At 50.5% G+C, this 22893-nt stretch overlaps 1 long non-coding RNA gene across 4 annotated transcripts in view; it reads right to left on the bottom strand.

Annotated features, from left to right (window-relative positions):
- Nucleotides 1-22893, bottom strand: part of LOC142924036 (uncharacterized) — a 44899-nt gene that overhangs the window by 807 nt on the left and 21199 nt on the right. For 2 of the 4 annotated variants that reach the window (XR_012941179.1, XR_012941182.1), the window contains exons 2-4: nucleotides 12169-12661; nucleotides 11537-11646; nucleotides 3664-3754 (exon numbers count right to left, since the gene is read on the bottom strand). This is a non-coding gene — a long non-coding RNA (uncharacterized LOC142924036). The remainder of the gene's footprint in view (nucleotides 1-3663; nucleotides 3755-11536; nucleotides 11647-12168; nucleotides 12662-22893) is intronic. The other 2 variants (XR_012941181.1, XR_012941180.1) reach the window with 2 other exon arrangements.

Genomic DNA, 22893 nt, shown 5'->3' with positions numbered 1-22893 from the left:
GGTTATCATGCCTTTCTATATTCCGTCATTAATTCCTTCCTCGAGAAAGTAAAGACTTTACGTGTTATTACAACAATGTCGATGGTGCGTTCACTCCTTCCTTTCTCCTTCCCTGTTTTATTTTCTTCCGTCTTCCCTCAAGAGAAGAAGCACTCGTATATTCACTCACTCACCTACTCACTCAGTTACCTGCACACTCACCTGTTCACTCAGTTACCTACTCACTCACCTACTCACTCAGTTACCTGCACACTCACCTGTTCACTCAGTTACCTACTCACTCAGTTACCTACTCACTCACCTGCTCACTCAATCACCTACTCACTCACCTGCTCACTCGTCTACTCACTCACTCACTCACCTGCTCACTCACCTGCTCACTAATCTAATCATTCACCTGCTCACTCACCTGCTCACTCACCTGCTCACTCAGTTACCTACTCACTCACCTGCTCACTAATCTAATCACTCAGTTACCCATTCACTCACCTGTTCACTCAGTTACCTGTTCACTCCTCTACTCACTCACTCACCTGCTCACTCAGTGACCTACTCACTCACCTGCTCACTCACTCACCTGCTCACTCAGTTACCGACTCACTCACCTGCTCACTCATTAACTCACTCAGTTACCTGCTCACTCACCTGCTCACTCATCTACTCACTCACCTACTCACTCAGCTACCTACTCACTCCCCTGCTCATTCACCTGCTCACTCAGTTACCTGCTCACGCACCTGCTCACTCACTCACCTGCTCACTCAGTTACCTATTCACTCACCTGCTCACTCATCTATTCACTCACCTGTTCACTCACATGCTCACTCACCTGCTCACTCAGTTACCTACTCACTCACCTGCTCACTCAGTTACCTACTCACTCACCTGCTCACTCACCTGCTCACTCAGTTACCTACGCACTCACCTGCTCACTCACCTGCTCACTAAGTTACCTACTCACTCACCTGCTCACTCATTAACTCACTCAGTTACCGACTCACTCACCAGCTCACTAAGTTACCTACTCACTCACCTGCTCACTCATTAACTCACTCAGTTACCGACTCACTCACCTGCTCACTAAGTTACCTACTCACTCACCTGATCACTCATTAACTCACTCAGTTACCGACTCACTCACCTGCTCACTAAGTTACCTACTCATTCACCTGCTCACTCATTAACTCACTCAGTTACCGACTCACTCACCTGCTCACTCAGTTACCTACTCACTCACCTGCTCACTCACCTGCTCACTCAGTTACCTACTCACTCACCTGCTCACTCACCTGCTCACTCAGTTACCTATTCACTCACCTGCTCACTCATCTATTCACTCACCTGTTCACTCACATGCTCACTCACCTGCTCACTCAGTTACCTACTCACTCACCTGCTCATTCAGTTACCTACTCACTCACCTGCTCACTCACCTGCTCACTCAGTTACCTACGCACTCACCTGCTCACTCACCTGCTCACTAAGTTACCTACTCACTCACCTGCTCACTCATTAACTCACTCAGTTACCGTCTCACTCACCTGCTCACTCACCTACTCACTAAGTTACCTACTCACTCACCTGCTCACTCATTAACTCACTCAGTTACCGACTCACTCACCTGCTCACTCACCTGCTCACTCAGTTACCTACTCACTCACCTGCTCACTCACCTGCTCACTCAGTTACCTACTCACTCACCTGCTCACTCATGAACTCACTCAGTTACCGACTCACTGACTTGCTCACTCACCTACTCACTAAGTTACCTACTCACTCACCTGCTCACTCATTAACTCACTCAGTTACCGACTCACTCACCTGCTTACTCACCTGCTCACTAAGTTACCTACTCACTCACCTGCTCACTCACCTGCTCACTCAGTTACCGACTCACTCACCTGCTCACTCAGTTACCTACTCACTCACCTGCTCACTCACCTGCTTACTCAGTTACCTACTCACTCACCTGCTCACTCACCTGCTCACTAAGTTACCTACTCACTCACCTGTTCACTCATTAACTCACTCAGTTACCGACTCACCTGCTCACACATCTACTCACTCACCCACCTACCCATCCACGCATTCGCGTGATGTCAACCCTCTGCGTGTCGAGCCCACAACGCATTCACCTGCTGCTGTCGCGTTGAATGTAATCGTCGTTTCGAGAAAGTGTCGGGTTACAAGGAAGCGAACTCCGGATCCGCCTTCCACCTTATAGGTCTCATCTGCAGCCACGCCTACATTGGCAAGAGCACTCCACGTAGACTATGGGGCCTTGGCTCAACTCGTGTCTACACGGCACTCACGACACCCCCCCACCTCCACCCACCTACACCCCACACGAGACGGACAATCGCCTGCAGTTGTTTCCATTGTTCCGGCGCTACTTAAAATCCAACACGCAACTGCCTTCAGGTTCACGGAGACTGCCCGCAAACTATTAAGTAGCTAGCATTCAGTCACCGGTCTCGTGCACGAGACATCAACCTCCATCTCGCCTTCAAGCCACGATGCCCGAATGCATTCGGAGCGGTAGAAGTATCCCTCTCAGATCTCCCAGAACATCCGTGGGCTGCATCTCGACTGGCAAGGAAATGTGCGACTCGACCTCGGAGCGAACGCCTTGAACTCGCGACATTCATCCATCGTTGCGCCGTGCAATGGTGCTGTTTGTTGCTGGCCGCCGGGGTGCCTCTTCGAACCTTATCCAAGCACTACTATCCAGGCTCAGCCGCCACGATTCACAAGTCCGTCGACGATTCGAGTCATCGCCAGGCAGCACGTGGTGCTTGTATCGGTCTGTGCACTCTTGATCACTCCGCTCAACTGTGCGCACGTACGTGTGTTGAACTTCTTTCACACCGTACGTAGCCAACCGTGCTAGTCGGAGGTGTGCGGGAAGGTGGTGGTGGTTGGTGGTGGCGGTGACTGAGTGGTGGTTGGTGGTGGTGGTGGTTCAGTAGTGGTGGTGGTTGTCATCCTCTCTCCGTGCTAACCGGAAGGTGTGCGGGAAGGTGGTTGGTGGTGACGGTGATTGAGTGGTGGTTGGTTGTGGTAGTCGGTGGTTGTGGTTGAGTGGTGGTGGTGGTTGTCATCCTCTCTCCGTGCGTTTTTCTCTCGTTTGTCCGCCGTTCGGTCATCAGTCTCGTCCACGCGTGCTCAGTCCCCAAACAAGACACATCCGCTTTACAAAATGCACCACCACCACCATGGCCACCACCACTACCACCACCACCACTACCACCACCACTACCACCACCACCACTACCACCACCACCACCACGGCCACCACCACCACTACCACCACTACCACCACCACCACCACCACGGCCACCACCACTACCACTACCACCACTACCACCACCACCACCACGGCCACCAATCACACAGCTCGTTTAGTTCAGTTCAGTTTATTTTGGTATAGCCCTGTGAGCCATTCGGCTCTTGAATCGGGTGCAACCACAACAAACAAAAAAACCAAAAACACGAACAAGAAAAACATCTTAAAGTGACTATGTGTGACTGTGCAAACAGAAAATCCATGGGAAAAAAACAGCAAAAATATTCCTGAAAAAAGCACCGTACACCAACGCTGTGTGCAAAAAATCCCAGTGGGTTGCAAGTCAAGCAACAACTACAACAACCACAAGTACCCACCTCCCGTGTTGAATGTTTGTTGTTGTTATTTGTTGTTGTTGTTTGGTGGTGGAGTTGCCGGTGACGCTGTTCGATTCTCGTGTGTCGAGTCCTGCCACACACGCGCGACACGGACAATCAAGTTGTGGCTTTCTGATTTCCGACGTTTCGCCGCACGTGTTGGAGGGGGGGGGGGGGCTTCTTCAGGAACTCAACTGATGTTGTTTAAATGCTTCGTCTGCATCGAGGCAGCCGGAGCAACGCCACGTGTACCACGCGGTCGACACTCGATCCCCCTGCAGATGGAACGCACGGAGTGCACCCGTGCCGTGCCGCGCCCTCTCCTGGCAAGCCAGAGGAGGGGGGTACGGCTCCTAGTCGACGCCCACGGGAAGGGAAGTTTGGCAAGATCAGTGCGTGTGTGTGATCCGCCAACCCCTCGCTGCTGCCTCCACACAGTGCTGGATCGCGGGTAGTCATGCGCAGCAGCGTGGCCACCACCACTCTCACCGCCACCACCGCCACCACCACAACCACCGCCACACAACCAACGCCACCACCACCGCCACACAACCAACGCCACCACCACCACAACCACCACCGCTCGTCTAAAGCAGTCACCTGGACAAAAATTCGACCCCCCCTCGCCATCTCTCCCCGTTCACGTTGTGCATAAAGTCTAACAAAGTGTAAATAAACGAGTTGTGTTGTCGCTGACAACTCCGTGTTATGTTCCTTGGTTCAAGTCTCTACGTATCATCGACAAGGCTAAGCAGGGGGTGGGGGGGGGGGTGATCCTGGGTGGTACTCGGATGGGCAAGCGCCGTGCTAAGAGCTCGAGGCTTGGGCGCTCTCAAGTTTCTTGGGAGGAGTTCCAAGTTGTTGTGGTGCACTCCGCCCCAACGCCTTCGCTAAGCCGAGACGACAATCGCGGTGAAGTATGGTCAAACAACCCCACCCCCACGGCGTGGTGGTGGTCGCGCTATCCAGGCTCAAGTCCGCTTAGCTTCCGAGAATCTGATGAGAATCTGTCTATCCCTGTCTGGCTCTGTCTGTCTCTGTCTGTCCCTGTCTCTGTCTGTCTGTCTCTGTCTGTCTGTCTCTGTTTGTCTGTCTCTGTCTGTCTCTGTTTGTCTGTCTCTGTCTGTCCCTGTCTCTCTCTCTGTCTGTCTCTGTCTGTCTCTGTCTGTCTCTCTGTCTGTCCCTATCTGTCTCTATCTGTCCCTGTCTATCCCTGTCTGTCCCTGTCTCTGTCTGTCTCTGTCTGTCTCTGTCTGTCTCTCTCTGTCTGTTTCTGTCTGTCTCTGTCTGTCCCTGTCTGTCTCTGTCTGTCTCTGTCTGTCCCTGTCTGTCTCTGTCTGTCTCTCTCTGTCTGTCTCTGTCTGTCTCTGTCTATCTCTGTCTGTCTATGTCTGTCTCTCTGTCTGTCTCTGTCTGTCCCTGTCTGTCCCTGTCTCTGTCTGTCTCTGTCTGTCTCTGTCTGTCCCTGTCTCTCTCTGTCTGTCTCTGTCTGTCTCTCTGTCTGTCTCTGTCTGTCTCTGTCCCTGTCTCTGTCTGTCTCTCTCTGTCTGTCCCTGTCTGTCTCTGTCTGTCTCTGTCTGTCCCTGTCTATCCCTGTCTGTATCTCTCTATCTCTGTCTGTCTCTGTCTGTCTCTGTCTGTCCCTGTCTCTGTCTGTCTGTCTCTGTCTGTCCCTGTCTCTGTCTGTCTCTCTCTGTCTGTCTCTGTCTGTCTCTGTCTGTCCCTGTCTGTCTCTGTCTGTCTGTCTCTGTCTGTCTCTGTCTCTGTCTGTCTCTGTCTGTCTGTGTCTGTCTCTCTCTGTCTGTCTCTGTCTGTCTCTGTCTGTCTCTGTCTCTGTCTGTCCCTGTCTGTCTCTGTCTGTCTGTCTCTGTCTGTCTCTGTCTGTCTCTGTCTGTGTCTCTCTCTGTCTGTCTCTGTCGGTCCTGTCTCTGTCCCTGTCTGGGTAGGTCTTCATCCAGCAGTGGATTGACCATGGTTGATGATGGTGACGCGTCACTCTTACGACATGGGTTGAAATCGTTGGAGACATCTACATACTGTATATCTACAGTGAGGGGAAAAAGTATTTGACCCCTCTGCAAAACATGACTTAGTACTTGGCAATCACAGAGGTCAGACGTTTCTTGTAGTTGGCCACCAGGTTTGCACACATCTCAGGAGGGATTTTGTCCCACTCCTCTTTGCAGATCTTCTCCAAGTCATTAAGGTTTCGAGGCTGACGTTTGGCAACTCGAACCTTCAGCTCCCTCCATAGATTTTCTATGGGATTAAGGTCTGGAGACTGGCTAGGCCACTCCAGGACCTTAATGTGCTTCTTCTTGAGCCACTCCTTTGTTGCCTTGGCCGTGTGTTTTGGGTCATTGTCATGCTGGAATACCCATCCACGACCCATTTTCAATGCCCTGGCTGAGGGAAGGAGGTTCTCACCCAAGATTTGACGGTACATGGCCCCGTCCATCGTCCCTTTCATGCGGTGAAGTTGTCCTGTCCCCTTAGCAGAAAAACACTCCCAAAGCATGTTTCCACCTCCATGTTTGACGGTGGGGATGGTGTTCTTGGGGCCATAGGCAGCATTCCTCCTCCAAACACGGCACGTTGAGTTGATGCCAAAGAGCTCCATTTTGGTATCATCTGACCACAACACTTTCACCCAGTTGTCCTCTGAATCATTCAGATGTTCATTGGCAAACTTCAGACGGGCATGTATATGTGCTTTCTTGAGCAGGGGGACCTTGGGGGCGCTGCAGAATTTCAGTCCTTCACGGCGTAGTGTGTTACCAATTGTTTTCTTGGTGACTATGGTCCCAGCTGCCTTGAGATCATTGACAAGATCCTCCCGTGTAGTTCTGGGCTGATTCTTCACCGTTCTCATGATAATTGCAACTCCACGAGGTGAGATCTTGCATGGAGCCCCTAGGCCGAGGGAGATTGACAGTTCTTTTGTGTTTCTTCCATTTGCAAATAATCGCACTAACTGTTGTTACCTTCTCATCAAGCTGCTTGACAATGGTCTTGTAGCCCATTCCAGCCTTGTGTAGGTCTACAATCTTGTCCCTGACATCCTTGGAGAGCTCTTTGGTCTTGGCCATGGTGGAGAGTTTGGAATCTGATTGAATGATTGCTTCTGTGGACAGCTGTCTTTTATACAGGTAACAAGCTGAGATTAGGAGCACTCCCTTCAAGAGTGTGCTCCTAATCTCAGCTCGTTACCTGTATAAAAGACACCTGGGAGCCAGAAATCTTTCTGATTGAGAGGGGGTCAGATACTTATTTCCCTCATTAAAATGCAAATCAATTTATAACATTTTTGACATGCGTTTTTCCGGATTTTTGTTGTTGTTATTCTGTTTCTCACTGTTCAAATAAACCTACCATTCAAATTATAGACTGATCATTTCTTCATCAGTGGGCAAACGTACAAAATCAGCAGGGGATCAAATACTTTTTTCCCTCACTGTATATCACTCGCGCATTCCTCAGGTGGGAATACACCATTCTCAATCGCATATCTTGCGCGAATTAATCACAAACAACAACAACAGCAGCAGCAGCAGTTACTACCATCCGAACAACTACCAAGCCATCAACAACAATAGCTACACAATCATCCAAATATGGTCAATGTTTTTTTTCGTTTTGTTGCATCAAACAGAGGCTCCCGCCCGCTCTTTCAGACGGAGCGAGCTTGCCAAGAACGTCTGGACAAACCCAAGAGGGGGCATTGTGTTCAACGCGCCCAACTCCAGGCGATGAAGAACCCGTACGGCAACTCGTCCCTTCACTCACCCGCAGTGCCCTGTCGGGCAGCCGCTTTCCCGAAACCCCGTTCGATCTCCCGGTCGCGGTTGCCGTCAGTGGCGCCAGAGATGAATCAGAGCAGATCCTGCCTCCATCAACAACCCCCCCCTCCCCAACCGTTCACCAGCTCGCACTGACCAGCGTGGTGAAGTATGGTTAGAAAAATGTAACCCCCCCCCCGTCACCAATCCAAAAACACTGTACGTGATTTAGATGGCGTGGGGGAGGGCTTCATCCATCAGTGGATGGAGAATGGCTCGGAGTTGAGCAGGGGTGGTTATAAACACGTGGACAGCGTCGGTAACAACGGTACATAAATAAGACAAGGATCCCCACCCCCCCGCAAAGCTTGAACAGACCGTTGTGGAAAAGTGCTGTTAGCGAGCACGCCTCTGTCTCCCCAGCGCTGATGTGTACACACCGCACCAGGTACACCGCACCAGATTCTCACTTTCACGAGGGCTGAGTCGACCTAGGGGAGGTCCACGGTACCGGTTCAAATATTCGACGCTGTTATCGGTCGTGAGCGGGAATTCAACTCGGATCGCCGGGGCGTTCGTAGTGCGCTAACCACTGCGCCACCGCTCCCCATACAGATCAGACGCCAAAAGCGCACACACACACACACAGTGACCCAGCACCCCTCGGAAGCGAGGGTTGGTGAGTCACGTATGGATAGGAACGTCAGAAGGTAGCGAGTACAGCGACGCGGGTTCGTGAACCTGTCGGTGCGGACCTTGGAGTGGAGTCGTCTCCTCTTACGCGTGGTGGCACCCCCCCCCCCCCCCCCCCCAGTTCTCCCGATTATGTTGTTTGAGTTCCACGTGGAACCAGCCCTCTCATTAGGAGGGGAACCGACCAAACGTCCCAATGCAGTAGGACCATCCTGAGACAGAGCAAATACACCTCGACTCATTCGTCAATAGCACGGTGTTGGCCTTAAAAGAAAGCTGTTTATAAAAGGCGACGTTTCGGGAAATGGCCCTTCTTAATCGCACGTGAAAATGTATTTTGATGTATGCGTGCCACGAAGAAGGGCCCCTGCCCGAAACGTCGTATATTATATATTTATTGTAAGGCCGCATAATGGTGTTATTGACGAATGTGTTCCGTTTGTTGATTGTGGCTTATCGCGTGGAAATGTTTCGCAACAGCAGCAGCCAAATATTCTAAACGCGTGACGTTGATTCTAAACGGGAGGGAAAAATCCACGCAAACTCGAAATATACAACAAGCATCAGGGTCGGGATCGAACCCGCGACCTCCTGCATACCAGGCGAGGTAGTTAACATCTCCGGGCCACCGCGTTTGTGCATCCGCTGGCAACGCAGCATCATCACCATTATCATCAACTTCATCTGTGCTCCTCCAAAAAAAGGCGTCTGGACACTCGGTGATTATCCGGCCGTTGTGAATAACTGCAAGGCATAAATAACGCATTGTTATGCCATTAGATGCGAGAAGTGACGCGTGGATTGTCACGTGGCAAAACTTTAACGCGCACGGCTGCTCTTTGCAACTAAACTTTTGCATAGCATTCGTTTGGCTATAGCCATCCAACAAACACGGACACTGCATCGCGCGCTTTTGGATGCGCTATTGCGGCCGTCTGGAACGCTCTTCCTCCTGATATTCGGACGCCACTGGAGCTGTGCACTTTAAAAACGATCATAATTGATAACGCGTATCTTTAAAACTGCCTTTTTGTGTTTAGTTTGTTGTCCTTTCCCCCCGCGCCTAAAGTTTAGCACATGTTGGCTACGTACGGTGCGAAAGAAGTTCAACACGCAGGTTTGTATTAGTTCTTGTTCAGAGGCGACCTGGATCGCATGTGGTAGCTCATCGAAGTGGCTGAAATGATCATGATGATCATAATCATCATAATCATCATCACGTGGGAATTTATATTAAGAGCCAGATCAATCTGAACGCGTCACGTTGTCTGTAAAAGTGGAGCGGGGGCGGGGGGGGGCAAAAGCGGACGAACCCGGACACAATCCCACGCGAGACCATCACGGGGAGAGAGAGAGAGAACTCGTGTGGACTCCGGGGTCGAAGCCACCTCCAAAAGCGTGGCGTGTCCAGCAACGAGCAGCACTCTCTATGAACGTCGTAATGGGTAGGGGGTATAGCAGGCATGATTTTAAGTGATCCGAGGTATTATCATCATCATAATCATTGTCAGAGCTTGGGGGGGGGGGGGAGAGAGACGATGGTGACGATGATGGGGAGGTGGATTCCAAAGTGGTAGCAGTGCGAGGTCGTCTCGTCTTGTCGCACGGCTGACGTTAGATGCAGAGCATCGAATCCGCCTTCACATTCAGGCGGTCAAGTCCAGACAACCGCGTCTGGAGCTGAGGGGGGAGTGGGGGGGAGTGCATCATCGCTGTGAAGCCTCCTTCGGGTTTGCGGGTCAGGCATTGCGACGGTCCGTTCTGGATTACCGCAGTCGCACCACCACTTCGACCGGAGAGTTTTACATTTTTATTTTCCATTTTTAATGCGAGGTGGTTTAAGGAGGAGGGGGGGGGGGGGGTGAGGAGCAGACGGGGGAGTGAGGTTGTGACCTGCCGTGGGACGATGGTCATAGACGGTGGGTGCACACACGTGTGTGAGATTAGCGTCACTTCGAGGTGTTACACCGTAGACCGAGAGATCGCTCAATACGGCGTTCTGGCAACGAAGGGTAGATGGCGGGGTTGATGATGCTGATAATGACGGTGGTGGTGGTGGTGGCATCGGTCGCTATTTTCTCACTAAACAGAGTGAGCAGGCTGCGAATGTTGCCGCTGTCAGCTTCCACTTCGGGGTATTGCGACTCGTGGCACCACCCCGGAACAGAAACCGTGGAACACGGAACGTCCACTCGATGTCCGATTCACAAATACGAAGCGGGAGGCATCACCCGCTAACCGTGACGCAGTCGTCTGGCTGGTCAGAGCACCTCGTTGTAAAACGACAGCGGTTTGGTGTAGGGCAACATCAGGCGTGCTCAGAAGAAGACAGAGATCTAAAGGTTCGCACTAGGACCCATAGACTCACACGGAGAGACCCATAGACTCACACAGAGAGACCCATAGACTCACACAGAGATCTATAGACTCACACGGAGAGACCCATAGACTCACACAGAGGGCCCCATAGACTGACACGGAGAGACCCATAGACTCACACAGAGATCTATAGGTTCACAACTAGGACCCATAGACTCACACGGAGAGACCCATATACTCACACAGAGGGCCCCATAGACTCACACGGAGAGACCCATAGACTCACACGGAGAGACCCATAAACTCACACGGAGGGCCCCATAGACTGACACGGAGAGACCCATAGACTCACACAGAGATCTATAGGTTCACAACTAGGACCCATAGACTCACACGGAGGGCCCCATAGACTCACACGGAGGGCCCCATAGACTCACACGGAGGGCCCCATAGACTCACACGGAGAGACCCATAGACTCACACAGAGATCTAAAGGTTCACAACTAGGACCCATAGACTCACACGGAGAGACCCATAGACTCACACGGAGAGACCCATAGATTCACACAGAGATTTAAAGGTTCACACTAGGACCCATAGACTCACACGGAGAGACCCATAGACTCACACGGAGGGCCCCATAGACTCACACAGAGAACTAAAGGTTCACACTAGGACCCATAGACTCACACGGAGAGACCCATAGACTCACACGGAGAGCCCTATAGACTTACACAGAGATCTAAAGGTTCACACTAGGACCCATAGACTCACACGGAGAGACCCATAGACTCACACGGAGAGACCCATAGACTCACACGGAGGGCCCCATAGACTCACACAGAGATCTAAAGGTTCACACTAGGACCCATAGACTCACACGGAGAGACCCATAGACTCACACGTAGAGCCATATACTTACACGGAGATCATCCATATGACGGAGGCATCCTCACAGCGATGATTCACCGCTCCGCTACTCCTGACGCAATCATCTGGCTGATCGACCACCTCGATGTAATATTCTGGCTGCTGCTCTTTCATCAACACCAACCGCACGGAGCGCGCAGTCTTCGTCTGACCTGTTTAACCACGCCGCAGGATGCCGCGACGAGACGAGACGACTCGACGTGGAGAGTCGGAGCGACGAGGAGATGACTCGGGACCATTCTTCCTCCGCTCCCACCGACTCCTGTTTGTGCGACAGGTGCGTGTGTGTGCGTGCGTGTGTGTGCGTGCGTGTGCGTGCGTGTGTGTGTGCGTGCGTGTGTGCGTGTGCGTGTGCGCATGCGTGGTATGTTGGCCTCAACGTGCACATAGCCTGGCACAAGCGCCGTGGGGACGTCGCCGCCACTTAGTGGCGAATGGCGGTTGTTGTTGTTATGTTGTGGGGAACGGTGGCGCAGTGGTTAGCGCTCGTCTGCAACTACGAAATCCGACGACCCGAGTTCGACTCCCGCTCAAGGCCAAAAGATCACCGGCGGATATCTGAACCGGTCCCGGGCCTCCACCAGGTCGACTCAGCCTCAAATTAGTGCCTGGCGCGGTGTGTACCAAACAACGCCACTAGGGGAGACAAAGGCGGTCGGCAGTGGTGCTCGCCACCCACCCCCTCGTTTGCCGTCTCGGCCTTCACAGGTGCTACTCGCTCACAGCACTTGCCCCAACAGTCTGTCAAGGCTATACAGGGGGGGGGGGTCTTTGTATTTGTTACCAATCCGCGCCGACCAACGCGGTGAGGTTCAAGTCTGACAGCTGTCCCCAATTTTGGCCGTCCGCGTTGTTCCGCTCCGTTCGCCAGCAGCGTTCCTCCGGATCTGGGCGAGATTCTAGGATGGTGACAGCAGCAGCAGCGGCGGCGGCAGCGGAAGCGACCTCTTCCAATCAAGTGGTGTAATGAGTGGCACGTTATGCACGTGCTTTCAGAATCACCGTGAAGCCGTTTGTGTATCTTTTGTGTTTAGAAAGAGAGAACAGACACGTTGGGCAATAAAGACCGATCCGTAACCAACACCGTCACCGTTGCGGCAGTAGCGGTGGTGCAGTGGTTGGGGGCTCTGTGAGCTCACTCACATTCTCGGTTCGATTACAGAGGACGGCTGTCATCAGTGGCGAGTTTAATCGTAAGCGGGCCTCTACCCAGCCCTTTCTCGCAGCGTCCTCGATTACTCGTTGTAACTGGCTGACCCCGTGCCCGGACTGGACATCTGTAAAACAAACAAACAAACATAAAGAGCTGCATAGGTCATCGGATTCCTCCTCCAGTCTTAATCAACGGTGTGATTCTTCTCCAGCTCGCACTCATCGGCGTGTGGTGAAGTCTGATCAACCCCCACCCCCTCCCCAAGTAACTGAGAGAGACATCAATCCAACAGTGGATGGGGCAAAGGGGTCTCTGTACGTGTTGTCTGTGTCATTTGCGTACTCATCATCATCGTCGTCGCGGTGTTTTAAAACGAATGCACGTGCAAGGAACGCGTCGCGTTATGTGCGCGTGTGTTTGTTTGTGTGTGGTCGTGTAGTTTGTTCGCGAAGAGCACTTGCCCCAACAGCCTGTTAAGGCTATACGGGGGATTTGTGTTTTAATTTGTAGCGCTTAGCGCTGCGCTGCGCTACTACGAGCTCGGCGATCCGAGTTCGATTCCCGCTCACGGCCAACGCCGGTGACGATTATCTAAACCGGGTCCTGGGCCTCCCGGAGGTCGACTCAGCCTCGAATGAGTACCTGGTGCGGTGTGTAGTAAACATCGCCACTGGGGAGACAAAGGCGGCCGGGCGTGGTGCTGGCCACCCACCGCCTCGTGTGCCGTACCGGCCTTCATAGGTGCTCGCCAACAGCACTTTCCCCAACAGTCTGTTAAGACTATACGGGGGATCTTTGTCTCTCTGTGTTTTTTTAGGATTTACTCGAATCGAGAAAATGATAAGCGGTTGTTAAAAAGTGCGGAGTTTTAACAGCAGGTGCCACTCGCTTTATGCGGGTTCGCTTTGTGCGACTTCGCGAACCTATTTATACCCAAATTCGCTCTATGCGGTTTGAATTAACGCATATGCGACTATGCGGTCGGACAACATTGTGTCTACTGTGTGTGTCTATTGTGTTTACCGTGTGTACTGTGTGTGTACTGTGTGTACCGTGTGTATTCTGTGTGTGTATTGTGTGTATATGTACGGTGTGTACGGTATGTGTAACTGTGTGTGCACTAAGTGTGTATTGTTTGTGTATGTACTGTGTGTGTACTGTGTATACTCTTTGTACTGTGTGTGTGTACTGTGTGTGTACTGTGTGTATTGTTTGTGTATGTACGGTGTGTACGGTGTGTGTACCGTGTATACTCTATGTACTATGTGTGTACTGTGTATACTCTGTGTACTGTGTGTGTACTGTGTGTGTATACTCTGTGTACTGTGTGTGTACTCTGTGTACTGTGTGTGTGTACTGTGTGTACTGCGTGTGTGTACTGTGTATACTATGTGTGTACCGAGTATACTCTGTGTACTATGTGTGTGTACTGTGTGTCTACTATGTATAATCTATGTACTGTGTGTGTACTGTGTGTGTATTGTGTGTGTACCGGGTATACTCTGTGTATTGTGTGTGTGTACTCTGTGTATTGTGTGTGTGTGGGTACTGTGTGTGTACTGTGTATAATCTATGTACTGTGTGTGTACTATGTGTGTACTGTGTGTATTGTGTGTGTACCGGGTATACTCTGTGTACTGTGTGTGTGTACTCTGTGTACTGTGTGTGTACTGTGTGTGTACTGTGTATAATCTATGTACTGTGTGTGTACTGTGTGTGTACTGTGTGCGCTACTCGGCAGGCAGCTGTCTCGTCCCGCGATTTCGCTTTGTGCGCTCCCCCCCCCCCCCTTTTTGTGTTTGGAACTCATCTGTCGCATACAATGGGAGGAGGAGGGGGGGGGGGGCGCTCTGTGCGGTTGTGACGAGGCGTGAAATGTTTTGTGCAAACTTCACTTTTGCCCGGATCAAATCACAACTTAGTGACTTTTTGACAAGCCGGTCCCCGTCTCTCCCCTCCGCACGAACAGTGGCAACAACCGGGACGTGGCGAATAACCTCCTCATTCGAGACCCACACAGCATCACACCTCCTCCTGGCCTCGAAAGCTCCCCCTCCTCCTCCTCCTCCATCCTCCTCCTCATACCATCAACATATCACTCACCCGCACCCACCCACTACAGGTGTCGTTCATCGTCAACAGCATCAGAACATCACCAGGCCGTCGACGCAGCACTCCTACCATGTGAAATGGAACAACGGAGGCGCAAACCGCAAGTCGGATAGCACACCCATAGAGACACACAGCGACGCATAGAGACGCAAAGAGATAATACGTAGAGATAGATACATAGAGACCCTTAGAGGCACATCGAGATACATACTCATAGAGATGTATACATTAAAGGCGCGAGCCGCAGTTAAGCGAGTGTGGCCATGCACAACAAAACTATGGACTTGTGTAGTAAACCCATAGAGACGCACAGAGATTCATAGAGACACGGAGACTTAAAGAGATAGGACATAAAGCCAGATAGACACATCGAGATGGATACATAGAGACCCTTAGAGACACATTGAGATGAATACATAGAGATCCTTAGAGACCCTTAGAGACACATTGAGATGAAAACAGAGACCCTTAGAAACACATCGAGATGGATACATAGAGACCCTTAGAGACACATCGAGATTAATAAATAGATACAATTAGAGACACATCGAGATGAATACATAGAGAGCTTTAGAGACCCTTAGAGACACATCGAGATGAATTAATAGAGATCCTTAGAGACACATCGAGATGGATACATAGAGACCCTTAGAGACACATCGAGATTAATAAATAGATACAATTAGAGACACATCGAGATGAATACATAGAGAGCTTTAGAGACCCTTAGAGACACATCGAGATGAATTAATAGAGATCCTTAGAGACACATCGAGATGAATACATAGAGACCCTTAGAGACCCTTAGAGACACATCGAGATGGATACAGAGACCCTTAGGGACGCATCGAGATGAATACATAGAGACCCTTAGAGACACGTCGAGATTAATACATAGAGACCCTTAGAGACACATCGAGATGAATACATAGAGACCCTTAGAGACACATCGAGATGAATACATAGAGACCATTAGAGACACATCGAGATGAATACATAGAGACCCTTAGAGACACATCGAGATGGATACATAGAGACCATTAGAGACACATCGAGATGAATACATATAGACCCTTAGAGACACATCGAGATGAATACATAGAGACCATTAGAGACACATCGAGATGGATACAGAGACCCTTAGGGACGCATCGAGATGAATACATAGAGACCCTTAGAGACACGTCGAGATTAATACATAGAGACCCTTAGAGACACATCGAGATGAATACATAGAGACCCTTAGAGACACATCGAGATGAATACATAGAGACCATTAGAGACACATCGAGATGAATACATAGAGACCCTTAGAGACACATCGAGATGGATACATAGAGACCATTAGAGACACATCGAGATGAATACATATAGACCCTTAGAGACACATCGAGATGAATACATAGAGACCATTAGAGACACATCGAGATGAATACATAGAGACCCTTAGAGACACATCGAGATGGATACATAGAGACCATTAGAGACACATCGAGATGAATACATAGAGACCCTTAGAGACACATCGAGATGGATACATAGAGACCCTTAGAGACACATCGAGATAAATACATAGAGACCCTTAGAGACACATCGAGATGGATACATAGAGACCCTTAGAGACACATCGAGATGAATACATAGAGACCATTAGAGACACATCGAGATGAATACATAGAGACCCTTAGAGACACATCGAGATGGATACATAGAGACCCTTAGAGACACATCGAGATAAATACATAGACACCCTTAGAGACACATCGAGATGAATACATAGAGACCCTTAGAGACACATCGAGATGGATACATAGAGACCATTAGAGACACATCGAGATGGATACATAGAGACCTTTAGAGACACTCGAGATGAATACATAGAGACCCTTAGAGACACATCGAGATGGATACATAGAGACCATTAGAGACACATCGAGATGGATACATAGAGACCCTTAGAGACACATCGAGATGAATACATAGAGACCATTAGAGACACATCGAGATGAATACATAGAGACCCTTAGAGACACATCGAGATGGATACATAGAGACCCTTAGATACACATCGAGATAAATACATAGAGACCCTTAGAGACACATCGAGATGAATACATAGAGACCCTTAGAGACACATCGAGATGAATACATAGAGACCCTTAGAGACAGATCGAGATGGATCCATAGAGACCCCTAGAGACACATCGAGATGAATACATAGAGACCCTTAGAAACACATCGAGATGAATTAATAGATACAATTAGAGACACATCGAGATGAATACATAGAAACCCTTAGAGACGCATCGAGATGAATACATAGAGACCCTTAGAGACACATCGAGATTAATACGTATAGACCCTTAGAGACACATCGAGATGAATTAATAGATACAATTAGAGACACATCGAGATGAATACATAGAAACCCTTAGAGACGCATCGAGATGAATACATAGAGACCCTTAGAGACACATCGAGATGAATACATATATACAATTAGAGACACATCGAGATGAATACATAGAGACCCTGAGAGACACATCGAGATGGATACATAGAGACCCTTAGAGACACATCGAGATGAATACATAGAGACCCTTAGAGACACATCGAGATGAATTAATAGATACAATTAGAGACACATCGAGATGAATAGATAGAGACCCTTAGAGACACATCGAGATGAATACATAGAGACCCTTATAGACACATCTAGATGAATACATAGAGACCCTTAGAGACACATCGAGATGAATTAATAGATACAATTAGAGACACATCGAGATGAATACATAGAGACCCTTAAAGACATCGATATTGATACATAGAGACCTTTAGAGATACATCGAGATGAATTAATAGATACAATTAGAGACACATCGAGAATGATACAGAGACCATTAGAGACACATCGAGATGGATACAGAGACCCTTAGAGACACATCGAGATGAATACATAGAGACCCTTAGAGACACATCGAGATGGATACATAGAGACCCTTAGAGACCCTTATAGACACATCGAGATGGATACATAGAGACCTTAGAGACCCTTAGAGACACATCAAGAGACGTACGTGTAGAGATGTGTACATGAAAGACGCGAGCCGCAACCGTGCGACTGCGGCCATTCAGCCGAAGTTATGGACCCACACAGTAAACCTACAGAGACACACAGAGGCACATGGAGAGGCATGGAGATAAGCAGCGACTCACTCGTTGAGATATACACGGAGACATATAGACATAGAGAGAGAGACGAGACGCATAGAAGACAAATCACAGGAGTGCGACTGTGGTCATGCAACTCAAGCTACGGACGGCACAGCAATCCCATTATTGACTGCGCTCCTTCAACGCAGGAGGAGGAGGAGCAGCGACACGACACGAACTCTCTCTCTGCTGAAGCCCTCTCGTCGTGTCCAGCAGCAGCAGCAAGCAGCCAGGACCTCGACATTGGCATGGAGCTTCTGAGCCACCGCTTGAGATGAATCCCAGTATGTTGCTAATGCTGCTGCTGCGGCTTCCTTAGCAGTGATGCACAAGCACAATTAACAAACAAATAAACAACTCAACACACACTAGTCAATAACACCGTGACCGTAAACAAAAAAAAACACTAAAAAACGTAATTGGCGACGTTTCGGGCAATGGCCCTTATTCACAGCACGCAGGGCAGCCAGAGAGAACAGATCGCTTCTCGATGTCAGGCGAGGAAGGGAGATTGTGCGAAACCCTCCGCCGGATGCGGTTGTTTAATAATTTTTAAATGTATCTGGAAGTTTAGAAGAAGAAAGAAAGAAAAACACTGCACACGCCACGACCATCACAAATCAAGTAATAGTAACGAGTGCACATTTGGGTGTTTGCGCGCTTGTTCGTAAAGCGCAAGGATGATGTGAGCAAGGAAGGACGGCAGGCGCTGAGTACCATGGACAGAGGCCCTGCTGCACTGGTCTCAGAGTACGGGGATGATGTTGTAATGTTGCTTTACCAACGAAGCAGACAAAGCTTCCCCGTGTAGCCTTCCACGGGTTGTTGGGGGCAAGCGCCGTTAGCGAGCGGGCGAGTGCTGTTTGAAGGCCGGCACGGCACTCGAGGGGGTGGGTGGCCAATCACACGTCCCGCCACCTTTGCCTTCTCAGTGCGCATCTTTTACACATCGCACCAGGTACTCAGTTAAGGCTGAGTCGACCTAGGGGGGGTGGGTGGCAGGACCGGTTTAAAGTCGTCACTGTTAATAGTCGGGAGCAGGAATCGAACTCGGGTCGCCGGTTTCGTAGCGGAGTGGGCAAACAACCGCACAACCGCCACCCCCCGTTTAACACACGGCCGCGCACAGCCCCACACGCCGACACCCCGACCAGCAAACAAATAACACGATGGCCCAAATCAAGGGATCGTTCTACCACGAAGTGTTTCGGCTTCCAGCCCGTTGTTGTTCGGCATTGTGGTCCACATGCTGGGTGGGAGACTCTGCGAGGAGCTGTCTACGACGAAAGGGAACGCCGGGTCAAAAAAGTGCACTGGACAGTCCGCACGGTGGTGGGTTCGCCGTGATTAGGGACCATCAGCACGCCACGCAAAGCTGTCAGCCTGCGAATGGCAAACGTTGACTGTTATACGCGGGGCTTCGCGCGATTTGGCGATCCTCAGCGAACCGCGCCCAGCAACAGTCTGCCACGCCTGACTACAAAGTGTTACATAGGGCTTCGCACTCAATGGGACTCATCGGAAATCCACGCCCAGTTACGAGAGGCCAAAGTGCTATCGATCTGTATATACATGCTCGTTATAGTTCATCAACAAGTCACGCACAGCTCACGGAGAACTCAACGCGCTGGACGAGTCCCTCGCATTCATTGGGGGGAATCGTCAACTAAACCCACGGTCAACAACAACAACAGCAACAACAACAACAACAGGAGTCCACAGGAGCGGCGGCGCAAATCGCCGTGCGGTTGCCGGCACACCGCCCTACGAACCCCGGCTAAGTTCGAGCCCTGTACCCGGGGCCGTTGGCGTTAGAACGAGTAGCACGTGGGTCGCGCGAAGCGTCGTGTGGTCAATCCGCCTCCGCTAGCGACTCGACGGGGGGCTTCAAGTCAGCGGTGGATTGACAGAGGGGCGTCGGGGGGGGGGGGGAAGTGGCCTGGAACAGGGCACGCGTTCGAACTCATCAGCAACCCACTGCCATGCGACGAGGAGGACCAGCAGGCGCTGACCGTAGCTCTGAACCCGCCGTAGCCAGGACAACGCAACAGATGATTCTGTCATCCGTGCGCAATATAAACAGTATATATACTGTACTTTACTGGTAGCCGGGAGCGAGCCGTGCTCGCTTTTTAACGGCTTCAGCGTCGCACTCTGCTGGAGGCGAATCACTCGGTTCACTGATGATGATGATGACGATGGTGACGACGGCGTTGCTCGTTTATCTGCGAGCGTTTCGCTCGGAACTTTAAGAAATGTGAAACTTTTCCACTGAACCCCTTGCCCCCGTGAGTTTAAAGCGATCAACCTCCGCGTCGGTTTTCTATAATTTTTTTTTTGGGGGGGGGGAGGCCTAACGTCTGAAACGTTGCTTTTTCGAATTGTAAGGCGGTGAGCGCAGCCTCGATTGTTATTTGTGCCAAACGGGCACCTTCTTGCCTTCCCAGAACATCAACAGATGCGCACCGCTCACTCACAATCGTTTAGATCCAATAGAAGCCTCCGAAGGGTCGCCCTGCACCAACGGGCTTGGTACGGTCGTGGAAATTCGACGTTACTATGACAGTGTAGCAGATGATAGCCAGAGGGCCCACTGTCTCAAGGTGGCTACTTTTTTTTAATTTTACCCGGCGAATGAGCGATAACGGCGGTCCATTTTGACCCTTTCGGTTTAAACTCGCATCTCGTTGCGATGAAGCTGTATACGCGTGCCAATTGCGATCTGAATAATGTGGGTGATGTGGAGGCGCCTCCATCCAGCAGTGTATTGACAAGAGGGCTTTACGTACAATGACGGGAGTGGAGCGGTGGTGCAGTGGTTAGCGCACTGCGCTACGAACTCGGGCTACCCAAGTTAGATTCTCGCCGACGGGCGGCTATAACGTCAGTTTGGCGAATGTCATTAACAGCAGCCAAATGCCACAAACCCCCACCAGTTACGCACTGCCCATCGCGGTGAAGTATGGTCAAACAACCCCCCCCCCGCGACTGACCGACACTGCGTGGGGAAGCTATCATAGAGTAGAGCATCGCCAGAGGGCTGTGATAACTAGTGTGTGCTTAATGGACTTTGACGACAGGGGATAGTCACTTGTTTTGCCAACAAGATTGTAAAAGCGAATCATTTCTAATCAAAGTGGTAGAGGGTAATTCCTCGTATGTCGTGCCATCCATAACAACCATCATATAAAAAAAAAACACAACTCAACACATTCGTCAATAACAATGTAGCCTCAAACAAAAACACAATAGCGACGTTTCGGGCAATGGCCCTTCTTCATAGCACACAAATAGAGATGCCAGCGAGCTAGAGTTCATAAAGGGTCAGACAATATCTATAAGTGCGCAGCTAGAGACATCGCGTTGACTGGCCAGGGGAAATGATATTGAGTCGAAGGGTTGTGCTGGACGGGGAGTCGAGAAAGGTTGTTTTCGTAGGGAGGTCATCGGCTCGGGATGGACACGGCCGCTCACGAAACGGGGACGAGACTCACTGCCGAGTGGCAGTCAGGGCTCGTCCTCCGCGGAGACAGAGCGATGGAATCGGATTTGTGTGCGGGTGCTCGATTGATCGCGAAGGGAAGTTGGAGGGAGTCGCCATCCAACAACTGCGTGGGTGCAGACGGAGCGACGCTCACAACAACGCGCGGAGCGCCGGGCGGTGTAAAACGCAGCGTGTTGGCACAGTGGGGAGCACAGGTGGCGCATCTGCCAGTGGTCACAGTTAGTCGACCGACGGCACCTGGGTCTGTCCCGCGACCTCCTGTCGGCAGCTGAGCCTTCGACATTCCACGTGGTCTCACGGTGCACCTAGCCTAGCACAAGCACTGTTGTGACGTCCCCGCCACTTTGTGGCAAATATGGGCTGTTGTCATGTATTTGTCTTTTGCGTGTGTTGTGGGGAGCGGTGGTGCAGTAGTTATCGCACTGGGCTACAACCTCGGCCCACCTGAGTTCGATTCCCGGCCACGGATAACATCAGGGGCTTGTGATATCCGATCAATGAGTACCTGGTGCGGTGTGTAGTAAGCATCGCCACCGGGGAGACAAAGGCGGCCGGCAGTGGTGCTGGCCACCCAACCCGTCGTTGCCGTCTCGGCCTTCATAGGTGCTCGCTAACAGCACTTGCCCCTATAGTCTGTAAAGGCTATACGGGGGATCTTTGTCTCTGCCTGTATACCATGAGACACCGTGAGGTGGGTTCTCGTGCAGGGGTGGAGTTGGATTGAGGCGACATTGTGGAGGAAGGCCTACATCCAGAAGCGGAGAGAACATGTCCCATGAGGATGAGAGTGCGTGAATGATCATGGTGTGTGTAAATGTGTCCTTTGTTATTTTTGATATTCGTGACAACTGCTTTCGCTTTGTCATCATTAGCCATCAAAATAACAAGAACAGCCGTTTTTTTCTTCCGAATTCGGATAAAAACCATTCCTCAATAGTTCAAGAGCTGCAATGCATGCGAGTACAAGACGGTGGTCCTGGACAAATAACGCCAGGAAGCAGTCCTTTAAAGAGCCGCATGCTACTCCGGAGCCGCGGGTTGCCGACCCCTGGCCACGCGATCGTATCCACTGCTGAATGAAGGCTTCCCCAAGCCAGAGATGTAACAAGAATGCACCTAACGCCTGTTGCACTCGAGTGTGATTTCGTCATCCCCTCTTCTCGCAACGTGGCCTGCCCCTCATTCCCTTAACCAGACAACTGGCAGTATAAGACCATATCTTGTATCATCACCTGTATCATCACATCTTGTATCATCACCTGTATCATCACATCTTGTATCATCACATCTTGTATCATCACATCTTGTATCATCACATCCTGTATCATCACATCCTGTATCATCACACCTTGTATCATCACATCTTGTATCATCACTTGTATCATCACATCCTGTATCATCACATCTTGTATCATCACATCCTGTATCATCACATCCTGTATCATCACATCTTGTATCATCACATCTTGTATCATCACATCTTGTATCATCACATCCTGTATCATCACATCTTGTATCATCAC

Source organism: Petromyzon marinus, chromosome 7 (assembly GCF_048934315.1).
Source record: "Petromyzon marinus isolate PM22_M1 ecotype Great Lakes invasive population chromosome 7, UKy_Petmar_22M1.pri1.0, whole genome shotgun sequence".
NCBI lineage: Eukaryota > Metazoa > Chordata > Hyperoartia > Petromyzontiformes > Petromyzontidae > Petromyzon > Petromyzon marinus.
This window is presented reverse-complemented; position numbering and strand designations above follow the sequence as displayed.